The following is a 23,198-nucleotide window of genomic DNA, read 5'->3' on the forward strand; positions in this document are numbered from 1 at the left end:
TGCAGCTGAAGGGTGACTCGAGGCAGCACTGCAGGAAGTCGTGCACGCCTTGGCCACCACCTGGTTACTGCAGAGCACTGGACTTGGTAGGTAAAGACTATTCCAACTTCCATTTCCATAAAGTTGCATTAACTCTAATGCACACGATCCAAAAGGCAGCTCTGTCTCACAACACTAACAGGTTAGTTGTGTCCAGCACAGACAGCATGTTGAATAAACCCTGAAACCTTTAATATCCCAGCAATGCTGCTGCAGCTCCAGGAGCTTATCTGTGAGGACTGTGTATTGCACCAGGCCATGGCAGGATCACTTTGCAATGAGCTGTTACCACAACGGGCCAACAATGAATGGAGGCTGCAGTTGAAGCAAACCAAAACTGCATCTTATAGCATATGATCTGGTAATGTGGCACCTCTACCTGCCTTATTCATTCATTCTCTTCTCTCTCTCTCTCTCTCTCTCTCTCTCTCTCTCTCTCGCTCTGTGAATGTAACCAGTGTCCCTCACCCTCTGGAATACAGCAGGTAGGTCAAGTGGAGCCCATTCCACAACAACAAGCATGAAGGCTGGAAGAGGAGGCTGCTTATATAAGTGACCTTAAGGGTTTCACACAGTAACTCCTCCAGGTCACTTACATAAGCAGCCTCTGTTTCCAGCCCACAAGTGGAATTTGCCCTTGCCCTTGTTCGTGCCCTTGCCCATGCCTCCATAAAGACACTTTGGCTTATCTAACCTATGTTACACATACCTGTCCAGCAACTAGAAAAACACATAAAGCATCTGAACTTGGAGTGGCCCACAAAAATAAGAGTTGTGCTATTTTTGTAATGTTATTATCACTATTATTATGAATTCATGACAACGCAACAGCTATAGTTGTCGTCATATTGGGTATCATATTGGATTCAATGACCTAACTCACAACACTTGACATTGCTGTGACGCTCGGAACGTCTTGATGTGCTGCTGCCCCCTTTGGTGGAACCTACCACATCCTGTCTGCAGAGCTGCTTTACAGGTTGGGATATAGAAGCATCGCCTTGGTACCTGAATACTGCGTGTGTGTGTATGTGTGTCTCTGTGTGCGTATCTGTCTCTGTGTGTGTGTGTGTGCCTGTCTGTCTCCGTGTGTGTGTATGTGGGTGTCTATGTGTGCATGTCTATCTGTATGTGTGTACCTGTGTACTTTGAAAGATTTCACTTATTTTTCAGGTTCTATTGCACTTTATAAGCAGACACAGAAATTTAATTTTTAAGCACTTTTGTGCAATTTTATTACATACAGAAATAAAAGAAAAATCAAAACAAAACCCAACTCCCACATGGAACCAAACTGTTTCTTCATGGTTCTAACTGAAATCTCTCCTCCCTCTAGACTGCCACAGTACACGTGTGTTTGTGTGTGTGTCTGTGTGCATCTGTGTGTGTGTCTGTGCATGTCTGTGTGCATCGCTGTGTGTCTGTCTACGTGTGTGTCTGCGTGTGTTTGTGTGGGTGTGTGTGTCTGTATGTATGTGTTTGCGATGATGTGCATGTGTGTGTGTGTGTGTGTGTGTCTGTATGTATGTGTTGGCGATGATGTGTGTGTGTGTGTGTGTGTGTGTGTGTGTGTGTGTGTGTGTGTGTGTGTGTGTGTGTGTGTGTGTGTGTGTGTGTGTGTGTGTGTGTGTCTGTGTGTGTGTGTGTGTGTGTGTGTGTGTGTGTGTGTGTGTGTGTGTGTATGTGTGTGTTGGTGATGATGTGTGTGTGTGTGTGTGTGTGTGTGTGTGTGTGTGTGTGTGTGTGTGTGTGTGTGTGTGTGTGTGTGTGTGTGTGTGTGTGTGTGTGTGTGTGTGTGTGTGTGTGTGTGTGTGTGTGTGTGTGTGTGTGTGTGTGTGTGTGTGTGTGTGTGTGTGTGTGTGGTGGGGATGGTGTTCATTTAACTGCAGTTTTAAACATGGAATCAGAATTGAATTTATTGAGGATCCGATTTACCCCTCCCAAACCCCATGCTGAGTACATGTTTTGGTATCTTCCTATCTTAGTGGGATCAGAATGACAGGGTATGTGTAGGCAGTCCGTCTGTCGATACATCCACACTGTCTCTCAATGCATCCACACTGTCAGTAGACACATCCACACTGTGTCCATACATCCACACTGTCTCTCCATACATCCACACTGTCTCTCCATGCATCCACACTGTCTCTCCATACATCCACACGGTCTCTCCATGCATCCACACTGTCTCTCCATACATCCACACGGTCTCTCCATGCATCCACACGTCACACTTCAACATCATGTATGTATCCAGAGATCTACTTATCCAACTTGATGTTCATTAGTATTTCATACAATTAAAAACATTTATTTGTGTGCATTTACCATAAAGTGTTGCTGCTGATAGCTGCTCAGGATGTCACTGCTTAGAACTGCCAGGCTCCTCAGAGATGGTTCACCACAAGGACAGAAGATTCTCAGTGCTGACCGGGTCTGATTACTCTGAGTTCAGTGATGGAGTGGTGAGATAGCTGGGGTGGGATACAGCAGTTGGTTAAAGGAAACTATTTACAAGGGCGTCACAAACGTACACACATCCTGGGGTAAAACGTGTTCAAAAGGGTACTTTATTATGAAGCACATTGTAGTGTCAGTGGAGTGCAGAGGGCTGTAACACATCTTACCGTACAGAAACGTGCGCTGCCGACCTGCAGGGTGCTCATAAAAACAGCGCCTAGGCGACTCAGAGTTCAGCAGAACTGCATCAGCCAAGAGGTATGGCGGCGGCTAGCTTAGGCTGATAAACACTGACCCAGAAGCACAGAGCGATTAAAGACTGTTCTTCTCCAGTGAAAATGGCTAGCAGCAACCAAAATGTAGGCCAGGAGACTAAAGGAGACGGGGGGAGCCGCGGAGGCAGCATATATAGTGAGAATAGTGATGTTCTGAGGCATTTAATGCCAGGCTCAGCTCTCACATCCAAACAAGATGGCCAACAGGCTGTATGTGAAGGGGGACCCGTGCTGCTAGCAGGGCACGAAGATGCAGAACGGCACAGAAGCAGCATGTTGGACCTGAAGACGAGTGATAATGGTTCCGCAGCGTTTGAAAAGGCTGCACTAGAACAGCCAAGGAGAAGCTTTCATATTCCCTGCAAGAACAAGGAAAAGAATGGTTGTTCATCATTCGCTCTTGCTAAAAAGAAGCTGTATTCTGTCTGAATCTATCTCATAATTGGTCTGCTGTGTGTATTATAAGGTGAACTCGGCAGACGGTAGAAAGTTTTTTTTTTTTGGTTGATCCACTGCAGAGGTTAGTTTATTTTAAAACCGTCTATGGCAGCAGCATCGGTCCCGTTCAAGACAATGCAGGTAAACTGCTGAACAGTAACACTCGGTCAACACGTGAAAAGGGTGCCTTATCCATATCGGTTACGTTGTCTTGAAGAGTTGAGCGTGGGCCGTCTCTGGACTATTTTCCACGTATTCCCCAAACAGAAACCTGTTGATCCAGCAGCTTTTGTTACTGGAATTATGAAATAGGTTTCCCCAGTAAAGTCTTGAGTTTCGGTAGGTTGTTAACCACACCCCTCATCCATTGCCCCTCGGGTTTTCTTGGTGGTTTCTGGTTAAAATTAATGCTTGTATTGCATTTTTTCATAACCCAGATTTTTTGCGGGCCAGTAATCTATGGTAACTATAGTTGTTGCCGTACAGTTGTAATGCCCCTCCTTCAAGTTGTGGTTGGTCCATGCCACCCTAATGGAAAGAAGATTTAATGAGGAATCCCCATGGAATGGCTACTCCATTGTTCATGGAGTGCAGCAGCTATATCGGCTGACAAAACTTTCATTGTATTGTCAGTCAAGGACTTGTAGTGGCTTATGTAAGAATTACAGAAATTCAAATACACTCCCCAAGTGTCAAAGCTGTATTTAGGGTTTTTATTTGTATTTCCCTTCCCCCAGAAATGTGAGGTACACTTCAGCTGGTGAAACACACCAACCGTTTGTATCTAAAATTAATCTAATACAGGTTTACTGGTTGTTGAGGGGATCGCTTCAGAATTTAGGCATTTTTAGCTCCAGAAAAGGAACGTCATATATGGTCTTTTTAATGCAATTTGAGGTAGATTCTTTTTTTGTCTGATTCTGCTCAAAAGAGCAGTACAGTTAACGCACTGTAGGGGGTGACATATGACACACTACAAGACTCCACCCCTTTTGATCCCTTCATTTCACGATTTCTAATCTACTTAATGTTCAAGATTAATTTTTTTCAAAATAGCAGACAATTAAAAGACAGTATCTTTAAATTTTGTATTCAAGTAATGTTCAATACAAAGTCAGATATACATGTTTAGGTTTTCCCTGGACTTTGTCAGACTTCTACAGTTGTGTTGAAAAGGTAGCAAACAGGCGTTGGGGCTCCTGATAGGGAACCCTGAATATAGTTGATGGAGATCACTTTCAATCATTTTGATGTCCAGAATTAATTGAAGACAAATGTGTAAAAATTTGGTCATCAAGTTTCATAAACACCATGTAGTACTGCAAAGATCTTCTATCAGTCAGTTATGGAATAAGAGGCCGTACATACACACTTTAAATACACCACCATACCATGTATTTAATTGAAATATAAATGACTCTACAGGTTCATAAAGAACACAATGGCCTACATTTGACCCCACAAGCAATAAAACTTACATTAACACACAATTAAAAAACAAGGGTACTTGCACACAAATGCATACTACACTACTTGTTAATTTTTTTTCTTGCAGTAAACAGGTTAGAAACCTATTGCCTAACTCTGTTCTATCCAGAAGTCTAAATGAGTATTCCTGGTCATTGGCTGTATAAAATTGGTCAAACCCCTTTTTCACTCTGGAATAACTGTTGTATTTCTCATGGTCCATTAGCATTATTAAGCTATTAGGCCTTGTGAAGTTGACTTGCATTCCTTTGGTAATGTTTGTGTAAATTTGCTTTAAAGCTAATTAAAAATAAATTAACTGTACGGTATAAAGGCCATGTTGCTAATTTGAAAAGCAATGCAATAATAAACCAGAGTGTGCTCTTTGGATCGTATCTATAGTACCGGTGATTTTGAAAGCCGGCAGGGTAGTTTTGAATTGTGCCCCAGAAGATCTCTGGCGAGACTCCTAGAGGTAACAATAAGAATTTGCTCTTTTTTTCTTGAATTTGGATGAATCTATCACAGTGGTACTCAGCTCTGCCCCTCAAGTTCAATTCCAGTCCTGGTCTTTATTCCAACCAGGGCCTAAATTAATTAATTGCCTCATGGCAGCTTCGATCAGTTACATTAGAACCTGCTTGGAGTAAAAACCTGGACTGGCTTAAGAACCACTGAATCAAGTTCAGTCAAACTACATGCACAAAAAATAAAACTGACAAATATCCTACTTAATGGAATCAGGATGGATGCAATTCATGATTCCATATGGTGAATTATGGATACCACATTTTTTAAATAAATTAATACAAGTAAAACCATCCCGGAGACTTGACATCCTAAAACAAAGCATTTTCAGTGAAATATATTGATACGTTTGTAGAAGTTGGTATTTGCAATGTAATCATTCAAGCAGTTCTGTGTTGCATGGTTTATTGCTAATATTGATAGCTTTTGTAAGGTGTAAGTAGTTCAATATAGTCTGAAGAAAAGCAGTTTGTTTGTATAGTTTACAATAGGTGTTTAGTATTGTCCTCATAGTGGGCGTACACAGTGTTAACCCAACTCTTACTGTCTGCATAAAGCATACAGGAAAACCATGCACAACTCATGTAGCCCACAGGTGCAGGTGTTGCAGTAAAACGTGTCAAGAGTTTAAATGTTCAAACGTTTTAAATTGTTCACAATCATTTAAACTTTGACAAATGCTCAAGTCAAATATTACAAACAAGAGGGTGTCTGCAAATAATGGCTAGTCAGAGGAGTTCTTCGTTGTTGACATCCTGCCTTTGGGAGGTGAATATCCAGTAACAAAACACGCTGGACACTGGGAGGTGAATATCTAGGAACAAAGCATGCTGGACATTGTTCCTGGATATTCACCTCCCAATGTCGAGTGTGCTTTTGTTCCTGGATATTCCATAAGAAATGCAGTCCTTTTCTTCAGATATTAGTTTATTTTATTCAATTTAAATATGCAGTTTAATTCCTGAAACGAAAAGAACGCTCAGAGCAAAACCGTACAGATCACACTTTCATATGTGAACTGCACGGAGCAAAATGTGTATCTTATATTGTATTCAAACTTCTTTCCATGTTACAACACAAATGATTCAGATTGTTTAATTAAGTGTGTTGTGCAGTTAAACACAGCTTAGAAGAACTACCAGGAAACAGAAGATAAGCAACCTGATTTGACCAACCCAAGGTGTTTAAGTGTTTTAAAAAAAAAAAAAATAATTGCCTGCTTTTTTTTTTTTTTTACACCCTTCTGCCACAGTCGGAATTCTTAGATGCATTTAATGTCTAATAATGCAATTAATGCTCATCCTCTAATCAAACAGGCCATTATCATACCCCAGACGATGCAATTTTTTCATAGTGCTTCACTGTTTTTATAGATGTATTTAAAGACATATATAATGTAATTTATAAGAAGATATTTGTTTAAAAATAAAAAATATCACTTTCTCAATATGTTTTTTTTATTTGTTTTAATTGACATTCATGCGTTGACTATATTAAACGGAATCTAGAGTCAAGTTGCTTTACAGAACTTGATGACATCAGTTAAAATATTTTTACACCGCTTTTTTTTGGGGTGGGGGGGGTGGGATCTACCCAGGTCAGAAATTACCCAGGCAGGACCCAGTGTCATACAGGTCGGGTACGCGATTTCACACTGCTTTTGATAATGCAGGGTTGACCTGGGTGATAGACGCACGTAAACAATGCGCGTATCAATACCCCGGAAGCAGCTTGTTACTGACGCTTCCATCCAAGCTTCTCTGGATTGAACTATCTGACCAATTGTTGATTACAGCAAATGTTTCTTCATCCCTGCTGCAATTTGGCTCATGGTGTGTCTCAGTCAACAAAAATGTGGCTAAACAGAAACGTTCACTCAAGCTGTTTCGGCTCATGAACGGCTGTCAAGCATTTTGTCTCGCTCAACCCGGGTCAAAGCGTGTCAACAACGTCCTGAGGTGGGTCACTGGGACCTGGATTAACCAGTGTCTGACCTAGGTACGTGATTTCACACTATGTAGGATTGTGACCCTGGTTAGCCAGGAGAGTGCCAGTGAGAAAGGGGTTTAAGATACTGACCCCATCTGCAGGGCATGCAGAATTCCTCAGCAAGGATATAGTGTAATGGAAGTACCAGTCCATAGAACTGCACTGATTTTCAGTAGCAGCAGATTTAATGAAGGCTATCTCTTTTTGTAGGTAATGTAATGGTAATTGGTATATATGCAGTTCTAGGACCGATTGATTGTGAACATGTTCTTGTGGTCCACTGGACTTAAGGCAGTGTCCTAATAAGGGCATGAAGTCTACATTTTCACCTTTTTATTTCTGCAATGTCTACATTTCAATAATAAAAGCCCACCAACATCAATACACTTTTCATGCCCAGTCCTGTACAGTATTGAAATCTTCAAGGGTGTCTCTGAACATAGACACATTACAGACAGTTCATTTTGTGTGACTTTTGTGCTAGAAAAAAAAAAAATCTTTCCTGGTCTCCAGCTACATATAAAGACCAGATCAACTTTGTCAGTTCCTTTCAATTCAAATCTAATGATCTTCAAGCTCTATTAGGAATAGCTCTCATGGTCTGAAAGGGGGATTCCAGTGTAATTAAGACCTTGTCCTCCAAATGCTTTTGTCTGAAATCCATATTTGTTTTGCAGCGCTGTTTCAATTAATGTCTTTGGACTCTCGGGAGTTTAAAGAGATTCTGAAGACTATGAGCTCCTCTTCCGTCGTCTCGTCTTCAGGAAGCAGCTATTCTCATAAGAAGACTAGCCTGATCCACAGCGAGACGCTTGAGAAGGAGGTCGGCATACATTTTGAAAAGATATACATTTGATTTTTTTTGCACTGATTCAACTGAATGCTGACTGGCTATGCGTTTTTGTTTTTCTTCTACAGTTTATTGAAAAGAGACGAGAGTTGAAAGAGGAGGGGAGGACAGAGAAGGAGCTTGTGGAGTCCTATGCTTTTTTGCTGGCTGATCCTACAAAGGTGGGCTCTTTGATTTCACAGTAAATTAAAAAAAATTATCCGCATCCCAGATAATTTGTTCGTTAAAGTTCCATAGATTGCTCCACATCATGGAATGCGATCGTCAAAATGTATACTTTGAAACTTAGTTTTTAAGGTAAGCAAATCCTGCAGTGCTAAGTTTACACCACCCAACTGTAAAGGAAGAGCATCCAGATACACTGTCATTGACTTGACAGTCTTGCTTCTGATTTTATTGATACACCTTTCTCAAAGGTGCAGTCAATCAGAACTATTTATCTTGGATATAAAAACTGAAGGAGCCAGGTTCCAGGTTTAAATAAAGTTAAAAAATGGAAGTGCAAAGTTTTTGGAGCAAAAGCCTAGCAAATGATGCCCCCTCATCCCTGGTTAGGTCAGTGAACTTTACTTGCCATCCGCAGTGATAGTGTCTTGTTTTTTATCTTCTCATCTCATTTTCAAATCTTCTCATTTATCTTAAAGAACTTTAGGAGGACAAACCGTGTTGGGGAAAAAAATGACATATACTGTCCCTTACAGCAAGTACTGGGACAGAGGAATACATTGGCAGTGACTGTTAGAAAAATACTAACTAACAAGGACCCCCCCTGTTGAGTGGTTTTATGCAGCAGACCCAATATTTGTTACTTCTGACCAGTGTAGAGACCCACATTGTTTGTGTTCATTTTCTTCTTTCTTTTTTTTTTTTTAATTTAGTTATCGCCAACGATTTTATACCCCGGTTTTCTCCCCAGTTTGGAAAGCCCAATTATTATTTTTTATCCCGGTTTACCTCTGCAACTCCCTCACCGACTCGGGAAACGGCAGCAGTCACACGTGTCCTCCAAAACGTGTCCTGCCAAGCCGTCCTTTCTCCGTGCTGCAAGTCTACAGCGAAGCCACCAGACCCATAGTGCCGGGAGACAACACAGATGTGAGTGGCTTCTACAGCAGACCCGCAGATGCCCTGTCGGCAACATGGATGGCTGGTACGCGGTAAACTGCGGATTACCCTGCTGACCTGAGCCCTCCCCACCCAGGCGGCACTGGGCCAATTGTGCGCCTCGCACTGGGAAATCCCGGCCTCGATTGGCGATGGCATAACCTGGACTCGAATCAACTATTTCCGGGCTATAGGGCGCATCCTGCACTCCACTCGGAGCGTCTTTACTGGGTGCGCCACTTGGGAGTCAATCAATAGTTACTGCCCACCAAATTACAAATACACAAAAAATGTAACATTGTGTGCTTTCTTTTCACTTTAACACACTGTCCCTGCATTACAATACAAGACACTTAGTAGGGGGATTATAATCTAATTTACAGTTAATCCCACAGGTTATGTCACTATGCATGTGATTTGAACTAAAATCCTTATAGAAGAATGTAAAAGTAGTCGAAGACACTGACATGACCTGGTCAGTTTATTGCAGAAAAATGTCAGTAGCACTCAGATTAAAAGTAAATGCAGTGGAAGGTTGCATATCCGACTGTCACATAACCGCCCTGACCAATTAACTGCCTCTCTAAATAAATAAATAAATAAATAAATATTAAAAGTAGGCTACGGGAATAATGGCGTTGGCAGCACATGCAGCTTCCGCGATGGAAACAGAAAGAAAGCGTTCTAGCAATTGGCGTTTTGATGCGTTCCCCTTTAAGAGAGGCAGGCTGCGTGTAACAGTGACGTTTCAATACACCAGTCGAGAAAGCTTATTTTTTAGTTTATATGCATTTGTATTAAACAAAGCAAGCATCATAAATGCACTGCTTACTGGCTGTTTGTTTAAAATAGCCGAAGCAATTCAAACTGAGCTTCTTATCCGTTTTGGCAATATCAAGGAAGAGCGAAAAGTACTGTAACAGAGATATTAAGGAAGCAGAACCAGGGACTTCTAGAGTTAAGAAATAAGCCATCAGTTGCAGGTTACTGTACATTTTATGTTTATATATATATATATATATATATATATATATATATATATATATATATATATATATATTGTGAGCAGGAAGAGGGTTAATTCCTCCCTGCTGAGAAAAAAAAAAAACATGTGCAAATTAACATTTGCTTAATTTGATTGTCAATTGTTTTATTATTAATTATCCCCTGCACCTGGTGATTATTGTAAATTAGAGCCAGGTGCAGGGTATTTAAAGAAAGCAGCCAGTTTACTTGGGGCTGCAGCTGTGTGGAGGGCCCGTTGGTGGTGCTTTCAACCGTTAGGGGAATGTTCAAGAAAATTGAAAATTGTCTCAATCTTGGATTCCTCAAAATAGCCACCCTTTGCCTTAATAACCGCCTCACAAACACAAGGCATTCAGTTAACAAGTTTCAGCAGGAAATCGCTCGACATGTCTTCCCAGCTCTTCTGCAGCAATTCCCAGAGATGTAGGGCACTTGTGGGTAGCTTTGACTTTTCTGTTCAGCTCGTCCCATACAAATTCTATGGGATTGAGGTCTGGAGACTGGGCAGACCAGGCCATTCGATTGAGTTGTCCTTCACTTTCCTTCTTCGCCAGATAGTTCTTGCACAACTTTGAGGTGTGTTTTGGGTCATTATCTTGCTGAAGAATGAAGGACTGCCCAACTAGCCGTAATCTTGATGGAATGGCACGCATCTAAAGTATGCTGTGATAACCATGCTGGTTGAGCTTGCCATGGACTTGGTAAAGATCACCAACTCTGTCGCCAGCAAAGCAACCCCAGACCATGACACTGCCTCCTCTATGCTTGACAGTGGGAACCACACATGCAGAACTCATGCGCTCAGCGTCTTACAAATACTCTGCGGTTGGACCCAAATATTTCAAATTTTGTCTCATCGGTCCATAAGACCGACTTCCACTCCTCAAACGTCCAGTTTCTGTGTTTTTTGGCCCAGGCAAGTCTCTACCTCTTATTCTGCACTCTTAACAATGGTTTCTTTGCAGCAATTCTTCCAGTTAGGCCAGCTTCACGCAATCTCCTCTGAACAGCTGATTTTGAAACATCTGTACTTCTAATAGCATTTAGCTGATCTTGTATTTCAGGGGCAATTAATTGCCGGTATCGCAGACTTGTGACTTGAATGAACTTGTTCTCTGATTCTGAGGTCACCCTTGGCTTGCCTGACCTTGTTCGGTCCTCATGAGTGCCAGTTTCTTCAAATTGTTTGGTCTTGGCCACAGCAGTTGCAGACACTTGCAAAGTTCTTGTGATTTGTCTTAAAGATTGACCTTCATTTCTTAAAGTAATTACAGACTGTCTTTTTTCTTTGCTTAACTGAGTGTATTTTGCCATTTTCTGCTCCCTTACATTCAGGAATGACAAACTTGTGCCTATGCTACCTATATTTATAGTAATCGTGGACCCTCACCTGTTAATAATTAGTGACAAAAGGTTAATTAGGTAATATGCTAGTTAACTCGGAATATCTAACAAAGACACTTTTATACTTAAGCCAGTGTTCTAACACCGTGTTATACACATTTCAGACTTAACTGACTTGGGCTTCAGACTGAAATCCCCTTGCTTTGGGTGACCATTTCATTGAAACTGACAAGATTTACATTTTCATTTAAAAATAAAATTTTTGAATGCAATTCACTTTTTATCAGCTTATATAAGTACACGTATCGTAAAATGAAATATTAAGTGTTTATAGACAAGTTTATACAGTTAAAAGCATAGATAATCATGAAAAACCTGGTTTCAAGCAGGTGTTCTCATACTTTTGACTAGTACCGTACATATAAAAGCTTTGATAGCAAACTGCATAGCAACACTGTATTTGTAGCCTAATTGATCTCATTTACGTTTACTTTTAAAGCAAAAAATATCCCCATTTTTTTGTTCACTAACCTATGCTTGTTCTGTGCTATTCGCAAATATTCCGCCTGAACCCCAGTATGTAGGAGGTCGGATGTGCAACGTTATACAGTAAATAGATGTTTATTTTTGAAGAGCTTTGCAGAAAGTAGCAGCCTTCCAAGTTAGCTGCATTCTGAATACACATACACTGCATTGCTGTTGCCAGCCACAGATAAAAAAAAAACTAGTTTTGCTGCTGGTGAAGAGACAATTCGTGTGGCACAGTACTGACAAGCTCCATAGGAGCTTCCCCCACCAGCTCTGCAAGCTCTGACCTGAACATCCCTGCCATTCGGACCTGGGCATCTTCAGCAGATGGACAGATTACCAAATCCATTCACTTGTGGTTTGAAGAACGGCTGTGGTGTTAGCCCTGTTGTTCCTGTGACATGCTTCTTCTGGTGACCTGCTCTGAGCTTACTAATTATAGGTAGATTTTACACTTGGAAAAAAACAAATCTGCTCTAATATTCTTATTTCTGTATGTTGTAGCTCAACGGGATTTGTGAAAAAGGATTAGACATTGGGCATTCCAGAGTCACAACACTTGGCAAGCCTTCATTGGGTATGTTTGTCTGTGCTGAAATTCTGTAATACCTTTTTTATAGGCTTCATTCTTTGACTTTGGTTCTTGCAAAAAAGGGTGCAAAAAGTATTCTGGTAAAATCAGTCTGGTGTTCTGTCAGAGATGCCACACTGATGCTTCAACCCTCTAAATGCAAGATTGGTGTGCTAGGCATCCTCAAGAGAACAGCATTTTCATCTGAGAGGACAAGCCCCTCCGACAGATTAATCTAGAGTTGAGCGGAAGAATTTAAAATTAAATCCAATGCAGAGCTAACGCTGTAGTCGGGAGCCATAGCTACAAGAATGAAGTGCTAGCGGAGTGGCATTATGCAAACTATGAGACACCTCTTAAGTTATCATGTGGTGTAAAGGGCCACTGTGAAGAGTTAGCACTGTAAAATACAATACAGTCTTCTATAGTGACCTTTCGGCTGCAAAGTGAAAGGCCCTATTGAATGAACATGTCTTCATTATATCACAGACATTTGCAGAGCTTTATAATAAAATAACGACTTGGATCGCATTATTGAGGAGAGGTGATAAAAACGAGTGATCAGGAGAGGATTTATCAGTATGCACGTCTATAAAGTGGTATGTGAAAAATAGAGAGAACAAGGGGTGGGGCTTGGCTGTAGATACAGTACTGAGTGTTTTTTTGCGATTCAGTGCCTTTTGAACCTGTTTTACTCTGAAAAAACAAATATTTTAAACAGCACCTGTAAAATAAATCACGTGTGTGAAAATAAATTGGACCTGATATGCCTGATGAGCGCTGAATGAATGGATCGCAAAGGGTTAAAGTCAACATGACAAGCAAAATTTGGAGACTAATCAGATAGTGAGAAGGAAAACGAAATTTGGATATCCTTAGCACAGCGCAGCATAGTAATAGATGTCGATGCCATGATCACAATTCATTTGTCCAATAAAAATGGAACCCTGTGGTGCGCTTGAATTCCACAGCAAGGTATGGCTCATCCTAACAATGCAGTCTCTGAGGTCTGAGCCAAGACTGAAACATCACAAAGATACAGTCAACTAGGCATGTGTATTCACTTGACATGCAAATGAATTACACCACACAGGTGAACTAAAATAGACAAATACCGGAAGCACCACACACCTGTACAGAGTACCCTACTTTCTGTTTTCACTGGAATTGTCATTAATGGTGATGTTTGAGCTGACTGTGTGAAATTGATGATCCATCGCTAATGTAGTAGTTATTCATGTAGCCCCTGGACTAAAGGCAGCTCTGCCCTGTCTTAATTACATACACACAATCTATAATATACATGGACAATAATATATCTGTCTACATCTATATATGCAAAAGAAGATAAATCTTTATTCAGAGAATTTCTGTGTTAATTGTAGCCACCTGTCCTTCCCCCTCAAACTCCATTAACCCGGAGCCTTCAGACTACTTTAGCATGTCATCTAACACTTCTCTGTGAATGATCTGCAAATGTGAGCTCTGCTGGAGCCCCTCCCTGGTCTCCTTCCACAGCAGGTGTATGTACACTGCCTATGAAGGACTGCTGATTTCTGCATGCTGTACCTGCCTGAAACACAAGAGCCATCACACTGTGTCACTGCTGGCGCGCACCTGTGAGGGTAACCTGGTGTGCATTTTTCTCTGTGCTGTGCTGTTAACAGATCTGTCAGATGATCAGGGCTGGTACTTCTAAGACAGCCTGAATCTCCAGATCCAGTATGTGATTAACTGCAGGGCTCCCAGGCGTGGTTTGAGGATTGTTTCAAGTTGCTGTTTATGTATAACGAGGCATTGCATGTCATACGTTTTACTCGGATTCCCCTCTTTGTGAATGAAATCCCCCCGAGAAGACTTTATTGTCGTAAGTGTGTACAGCATGTCATACTGAACACATCAGATTCTCAAGATCTAGAGGGGTGTCTGTCTTTATATTCTTCCACCTCTATCTCACACTGTTATCGCAAGCTGGGGAACCGCATATCCATTTGCCATCAAACTTGTTATTAACAATTATTTATCATTTATCATTATTTGTCAGATTGTAATTTAATTTGTCAGGTGTACAGTTGGGTATCGAGTTGAGAAATTGATTATTAAATTATTATAATTTTTATTAATAGGTGTTTATCTGTCCAAGCATGCTGATCTGCTACAGATTAATCCCTTTGATGTCGGAGCAACTGGAGAAATAATTATATTCGAAGTTATGAAGGTAATATAATTAAAGTTTCAGATTTTTCCGAGCGACCGTGGTCGATGCCGATTCTATCGGTACCGAGACTATTGGTGCTGAGTCAGTCGGTGCCGAGTCTGTCGGTGATGCTCTGACCGGAGCCGAGTTAATTCGGCATTGAGGACGGCGTCGAAGATGTTTTTCACCTGTGCCGGACAATCGGCGTCAGGGTCATGTCAAGGAGCTGTTCAAGCCGGTGCCGACTGATGTAGCCGAGTGAATCGGGGTTGGCGTCGATGGGAAGCGCAGTCGTGCTAGGAAAGCCCGAGGCTTGATAGGGTCACGTAGGCCTGAACTATAAGGTAGCTGAGGCTGAATAAATCAGCGAAGAGAACGACACTGCGAGCCCACGGGTCAATCTGCAGCACTACAATAGCTCCTGCAATGGTAATAAATTTCACACGAGGTAGTAAAGATCAATGGCCGCTTGTCAATCTCAGTAAGAGGGGTTGAAACCAACTCTATCAGTAAAACTGATGCAAGACTAAGGCAAGAGGAATCTCTAAAAAACACTCAAGTGACTTACCGTGTGATTTAATAAATTTGTCGGTTAGGGTCGGGGTGGGTTGATTTCGTAGAGTTGCCGAGTTCTGGAAGTGAAAGGTTGGAGTGCTTGGTAAATGCTCTAGAATCATCTAATGCCCTGAGGACACTTTCTAGCAGATATTCCTTTACGCTGCTTCCCCTTCACAAGAAAAACATATTTTGCGTGACTAATGTGTAATGTTTAAAGATTTTAAAAAGTTCCTTACCTAAGACGCAACTAGTTTTTCCGTTATTTTCACTGACGCAGATGACGCAATTTTTTTTTTTTCATGCCACAGCTTTTTAACTAGTCCACCTCCTGTTGTATTGCTAGGATTCAGAAACTACGTCAGGTCAAGTGGGATCATAATATCTGTAACACCGGGTAAGGAACAGATGTTCGGTATTAATATACTGTGGGGTAAATGGGCTTCACCAGAGAAAAATAGCATACTGTACCTGTAAGAGGTCTGGATAAAGGCGCCAGCCAAATAAATATCTAAATAATAATAATAAAACTTAGTGCTAAAATGTTAATAATCACATTTGAGAGACACTGAAAGGAGAGATAACAGAGGTTGTAAGTTATATGCATGAGTGACTTCATGAAAATCTTTTTTTGCTTATTTTTATTTATTTATTATTGTTTAAGTAAAACACTATAGATGCAAATAATAATAATAATAATAATAATAATAATAATAATAATAATAATAATAATAATAATAATAATATGCTTATTCCTGTGCTGTAGGTCATAGACAAAATTAGGTACCAGACAGCAGCACAAACGTAATCATTCATATTGTATCTACACACACACACGTAATCTCAGTGTACTGATGACATTGAGCAATTTCCATTTATTTCCATTTATTTTAGTATTTATTCTACATTATTAACTGTTAGATTTATATTAATGTATTGTATTCAACATGAATAAACAGAACAAGCCTTCAGTCCATCACCACCTCCATTATTTCCATGCCGTCTATCCTGCAAGTACCAGATGAATGAGGAGATCACCTCATTCAGGACAGCAGAGAGGATGCTTAGTTTGCCTGGAGGTATCCAGACATTTAATTATTTCCACTGTAAACACAATATTTTTAAAATTGCATGATAGGGTCCAATGTAATAACACAAGATTGCAACCCCACTGTCACAATGTAGATTGCAGTGTACCAGCTTTGACTTTCACTGTGAGGTGGTTTGGGTCCGGCTCTACTTTGACATCATGTTTTAGCAGGCTTCACATTCAAAATCCTCCCAGAATAGAGCTTTACCTCATAAGCCAATGCTAAAACATATGTGCTCCATGTTTAAAAAATTTTCAATGTAACAAAGCCTTTTTAAAATGTCTCTTATGTTTGCTGTGATAGAAGAACAGATCTTGGAGAAAAACAAGTGCAAGGAGGTTTCAAGAGGGGAGGACGTTTGTGTTTTTAAAGCTTCCCCTTGCCTAGCGTCTGTTTACATAAGCTAAGTTTCTTTTAGTGTTACGGTTAATGCTTGATGGACAAACGGCTAGAATGACTGTAGCGTTTACACTGTAGTGTTGTCACAGAGAAGAAACTGGCTTCACTGAAGTGTAAATAATGGCGTGTGGAAAACAGAAAGAAGAACAGCAGAACAGCCCAGGGCTGGTGAGAAAGCTATGGTTATTACAACTCTAAAAGATATTCAGACATGGGTAGCAGAAGATCTGTTTACATGCATTAGGTGTTTTGCTTCCCATGTTATGATTATTGTTCATCTAATCTATGTTATAAATATCTATGATAGTTAAGTAGAACTGAACAGCAGCACTGAGGTGAGAACCCTGAACACAGGCTTATCAAAAAGAGTTTGAGTGTCTGCAATCCAGTCATTCTGAATGATTGTGATAAAAAAAAGATAGGGGACAGGAAAAACGTACGTATTTCACAGTCTACGTGACCAGTGTCATAATGCAGCACTCAGTATGGGCCCCTTATTAAAGTCACCACAGTAACAGCATAGCAAAGTGTAATAATGCACAGTGATACTACAGCAAAGTGTAATAAAGCACAGTGACAGTACAGCAAAGTGTAATAAAGCACAGTGACAGTACAGCAGCGTAATAAATCACAGTGAAAGTACATCAAAGTGTAATAAATCACAGTGAACGCACAGCAAAGTGTAATAAAGCAGATAGATAAACACCATACAGGTACAGGACATTAAAAAAAAAGTATAACAGTATAACCATGGGAAAAGCATGGGGAAGTTACAAAATGTTTGTAGTAAACTTTTATTAGGGATATCCTACCTTTAATGTAATCATTGCTTTATTTCTTTTTCTATATGAATATATGATTTAACATGGGGGAATTAAGTAAGAAGAAGAAGAAGAAGAAGAAAAAGAAAAAAACATCAGCACTGGTACAGATACATTCAAATTCCCATTTGAGATTGCGTGTGCTGCTGTCAGGCCCGGTGCTGAGTAGTTCCTGGCACTGAGAAGACATTAGTTTTACCTTAATGGAAGTTGTTATTTTTCAAGTATTTTGTCTGGCATGATGACAGAGAATCTGCCTCTGAACTGCAAGTACTGGAAATAACACAAGAACACACACTGACTGTAACTAGATATGTTTAGGGGCTGGAATGATGGCCATGTACCTGGCTATAAAGCATGTCCCTGGCTGTAAAGCATGTTTCTGGTTGTAAAGCATATCCATGGCTGTAAAGCATGTCCCTGGTTATAAAGCATGTCAGTCAATAAAAGGAACACGCTATTAGAACTGAATTCCTGGTCTTGTTGCTGCCATGTGTATCACAGAGCTTTGCACAGGCAGCCACAATGATCTACTGTGATGACTTCAGAAGATTGAGCAATACTTGAAGATAATATCTTTAAGGAATAGAAAGAAGACAAGTGTTGAATTGACTACGTAACTGGAAGAAGGCACAGGTGTTGTTGTCCATCAAATCAGCCGTACGAAGGACACTCTTGAAATCAGGACTTAGGATGTGTTGCAGTAAGAATACCTCTGTTAAGAAAGGGGAACAAGACTAAAAGGCTAAACTATGCACAAGAACACAGAAATTGGACAACAGCATAATTAATTATTGTCATATTAGCAATGTGCTTTATTTTGCATTCGTTATTAAGTAATAACAGAGCTCCATAGAAAACTATGGGAGGGCAGTGTCCAGTTGTAGTACTTGGTAATATGGTAATATAGCACGCGCATTTTGATGCTTTACTAACAGAATTCAATTAAAATAAACGTATCTTGATTTGTGTCATGTCACACGATGCTTATAATCCCAGTGGTATGAGGTGGCTGGTTCATTCACACCACATTCTGGTCGGAGTCGAGGTTTCTGACCCTGAGGCAGGTCAGAATTACGTCCTCCACACGCTTGCGACGTGAGCGTTTTTGGAAAGTCGTAGAGACTTTTCTCACACGTCTGTGACCAGAAATCGCAGTCGGATATTGCTGAAAAAAGTCATAATTTGCTGCATGTTCGGATTGAAACTGCACAAGCTTTAGCTGTTTGAGTCTGGCTTATCGTATTCATCTGCGACAGAAACATGTACCAGCCCTAAAACAAAACCACGCATACGTCATTTTACCAGCGTTTAGGAGAAGCAATGTCGCGTTTTAAAATGTATTCGTATATCGTGTATATACACCGGATATATAAACCAAGGTCACACAAAACAACTTTGCTGGTGTAAACAAACTGGACAGTATGCAAGGGCAGTGTTTTACTACCTGTGGTTATTTCAATTTTTATTTTATTTTTTATTTTTTTTTTGTTTTGTTTTACCAGTTTAAAAAAAAAAAAAAAAAAAAAAAAAAAAAAAAAAAAAAACCGTTATGATGATCATCTTGTTTTACGTACATATCCAACATCATAACTCCAGTTAACAAGCCATTGACTGGATTGTGGGTATGTCTGTTTCAGCATTCGAACCACCGTTGCTAGGAGAGGTCTTCTGCAGCCAATGGAAACAGAGGTGGGAGAGGCATTACATTGGCTAAATGGCAAATTGGATAGAGGAAGGCGGGACTATAAGAGACGTTTCTGTTATTTTGATTGGCTGATATTATGCAACGGTAGAAGGCAGGTGCAGACTATTAGTTGCTATGACGTGCATGTCCTGACCTCCGAGCCGCCATTATTATTTTCTGAAGGGAAAAGATATCTGTGCTGTTTTGGCCGGTAGGAGAATGCTGAAACCCGAGAGAGATGGTACCGATAACCACGCTCTTTTCAACCCCAGAGAGAAAAGTTACGTTGCACTAAAATAAGCTAACAACAAGATATATAAATCTATATTAAATAAGAGGAGCCGAGGCCCCAGTGAAGGAGGGATCGGGACTTAGTACAGAGTAACCGATTTGCTACGGGGAGAGAGAAAAAAAAAATCGATACTGTCCCCGTTCGAGTCTGGACTGAAACCGGAACCGACCAGGAGAAAACTGGGGTAGGGTGTGAATGTGTAAGCGGCGGGGCGCATTACTGTTTTTGAAATATTATTGAATCGTATTGCAAGAAGTGGGATTTGACATCTGTCACTCGCATAACCTTAAATTAGGACGATAAGGACATCACCACACTTGGTGTTGAGGCGTGTAAATAATAATAATAACAATACCTTGTTACGTTTTTGCTGCCTTTTTTGTTACAGGCATTTCCAGGACTTATTTTTTTTAGTTTGGACAGTGTTCAAAATGTATCTGATGTTATCCTTGCAGCTCTGTTGTGACCGGATTTCGGATTTGTTACCGGGCTCACAACAGGGTAAGTGACAGCTCTTAACCGACTACCAACACTCTCGGGTGCTTCCACAATTCGGTCTACTTATTTTAAGCCAATTTAAAAGTGGTCTTGAGGAGCCTGTGTGAATTTAGATCTGAGTGATCTCCGAGTTGGAGGAGTTCGAGTCTCCGAGTTCTTCAGTACCTACCGGGTCTGCCTGTGCTGATTGGGGCCAGATAATTCCCGCTAATAGATTTGGGTCTTCACTGAGGCAGCGAGAGGCTGAAAAACAAATCGGTAAGTAAAAAACGTGGCATTGGTATTCTACGTGCATGTGTGTTTTCTTGCGAAGAGTTAGTGTTTGCTATGCAAATCCATAGTGCTAACTGGGACCCCAGCATCACATTGTGAAAAATATAACTCAAGTATATTCTAAAAACTAGTATTACAATGTTAATGTAATTACTAGTAGTAATAGTGTAACGTAATGCGTTTATATTATTATTAATAATAATAATAATAATAATAATAATAATAATCTTCCATCAAGCGACACTAAAATGAATGAGCCGTTTCAATTCGCAGAGTGGTATTTCACTAACCAACCATGCATTACATTTACTAGGCGTTACTACCTGTCAACCGTCCCAACCTGTAGTGGAGGCCCCCATATGTACCTATATATTGCACTGTGTTTTTTATATGCAGTGGGCCAGATTTCCAAAGCATTTACACAAGTTTGGAGCATTTAAATGATTGGCAACCTGGTGATTTTTACAAAACTAGCAAGAAATAACACAGATGGATGTGACAGCCCTTGAACTAAGTGAATGTCACAAATTGCTGAGTGGCTGAGCTATTGCAGGATGAAGGGCTTTTCTGATTTTGCAATCCAGACAGTAGTATGCTGTGGGAATAGGGTCAAGGTGTTCTATTGTAATGGTACACCTGACACCTTTAGTGTGTGTTTTATTCTTGCTGGGGATACAGCAACTAAATGTTGCACACTATACTACTATGCTCTCTGAATTTCTGAATGATAGGGGCTCTGTATTAGATCAGGAATCAAATGTAAGGGATATTATACTGCAGATTTCAAATTCTTTCCAAACCGCATTGCCAAAACACTTCGGAATGTTTGCCTGGTGAAACCCTTCCTATACCAATGTTTTTCCAGGAGACCATATGCTGACCAATACTGCACTTACACTGGCAAATTCATTGGCTCTCAGTCAACGTCAAAGGCACTTGATGGGATAAAAGTTGACCAGTCTAGTTAAGTCGTTAAGGTTTTTTTTTGGGGGGGGGGGCATTTTTAAAGCAGCCACAATGAAAACATACCTATGTTTTAGATGGGACAAGCCCTATAGTTTTCAGCAAAATGCATTGTTCTGTGCTTGTAGGAATTCAGGTAAGCTGCTGTGCTTGCTAAGGCTGCCTCAGCAGTCCACTCCCCAGTGTTTACACAGTGACTGTGCTCAGCTGGGCTCCTCTGCTCACACTGCAATAGAAAGAAGTCCTCTCGGAAGAGTTGTTTCTGTGTATGTTGAAAATAGTTAGAATAAATATTGAATGTTAACACATATGGTAGTCTTGCACAGAATACCTACTGTTTTATAGGCACCATTAACATAAAGCCGATGTTTGACATGCATATTTAGGTAATCCCATCCTCTTCCAGCCAGCCTATGGAAATGTTGCACAGTATAAGCATGCACAGTCAGCAGCACAGACATTGAGCCATGAGGCTCTTCTCCAGTTGGGCTGTCTTCTGCTCAGTGAGGAAGATGGATTCCATGGAGGTCATGTTTACTTCTTTGAGAATACTGGAGAATTGCTCCCCACCTTGCTCTTTATCCCCGTATCCCTCGCTTATCCACAAACCCCAGTCCATTGGGCTTCTCTGGACTGTATTTGCAGAATGTGCTGTTTGTTGGTTCCGTGTAGTATGTGCCACATTTGATTAAAGAATTTGTATAAAAATACACAGCATTTTCTATTCCTTTTTAAATTTCAGTTCTGTCTGATAATTTTACCTGTGTTTGGATTATCTTTCAGATTTAAATTTAAGCAAAATATGTTAGTCTGGGATATCGGAGCATCTCTTTTTTGCAAATAGGCTCTATTGCAGTTGTCACTCACTCTGTCTCATGCTCAGTGATTGAAAGGCCCCTCTCTTGCCCTCGTTGAAAGTATGGATACTACGGCAGGGCGTCAGGCCAAAAACAATTGCTGGTGCCACTTCAGAGCAAGTTAGTTGCTATCATATTCAACTGCTAAAATTCAACAACTTGCTAAGACACTAACTTAATGTCTGCACTAACTTTATGTTGACACTACTTTATTTAGGCACCTTACGATTTGACTGGCAAAAGACATTGTTGGTTTTATTGAGTTGACAAAGAAATTGTCTCTTTTCAGCCTGATAGGGCAACCTTTACACTTATTTATTTTTTTAATTATTGAGCTTTTGTGCTGCATTATAGCCCATCATTAATGTTATTTTCTTTATTTTAAGTTTTCAGGGCATTTTCTTATATTTTTATTTCACTCTTATAAATTTCTTGAATGCAAGCTACAATTTTACACAATAGCATTCGCACACATTTGGTCACTATCGATACTGTTGTATTAAACTGGGGTTACCGTATTGTGCTGGTGTTAATACATATACAGCACCTCTGCAATATTGATACTTCCAGTCCAGATTTTTGTTTTAGCCATGTCCCTAATTATTACATTGAACCACTTAAAAACTTGAACCTGGAATAGTATTCAGTCAAACTGTTACCGTCCTTCGTGCACTTTATTAAAACGTGGTGTGCATGTTTTGTTTTTATTTTTTTTGTATAGACTGACCTTATAGCGAATTCATAAATATTAACACATGCCTTTTAAAAGAGAGGCATCATTTTTGTGTATAGGCGCCAATGGTGCTTAACCACAAATTATTATTTTTTTTTTGTCGCATTTGCAACCATTTTAGTTCCAATCTGGATCCCTGCCACGGTGCTGGATATACAGGCTTCTAAAATGTGCTTTGCACTGATCAGCTCAAGAGGAGTTTTCCACCCCCGG

General features: G+C 40.3%; 1 protein-coding gene across 3 annotated transcripts in view; it reads left to right on the forward strand.

The window, feature by feature from the left end:
- The first annotated feature begins 19,466 nt into the window (after window positions 1–19,466).
- The window catches only part of LOC121328227 (mannose-1-phosphate guanyltransferase beta), a 63,474-nt gene continuing 59,742 nt past the window's right edge, over window positions 19,467–23,198 (forward strand). The window contains exon 1 of one of the 3 annotated variants that reach the window (XM_041272776.1): window positions 19,467–20,417. The gene's annotated coding sequence lies outside the window, so the exon portion shown is untranslated. The remainder of the gene's footprint in view (window positions 20,418–23,198) is intronic. The other 2 variants (XM_041272777.1, XM_041272778.1) reach the window with 2 other exon arrangements.

The sequence above is a fragment of the Polyodon spathula genome, chromosome 16 (genome assembly GCF_017654505.1).
Source record: "Polyodon spathula isolate WHYD16114869_AA chromosome 16, ASM1765450v1, whole genome shotgun sequence".
In the NCBI taxonomy this organism is placed as follows: Eukaryota; Metazoa; Chordata; class Actinopteri; order Acipenseriformes; family Polyodontidae; genus Polyodon; species Polyodon spathula.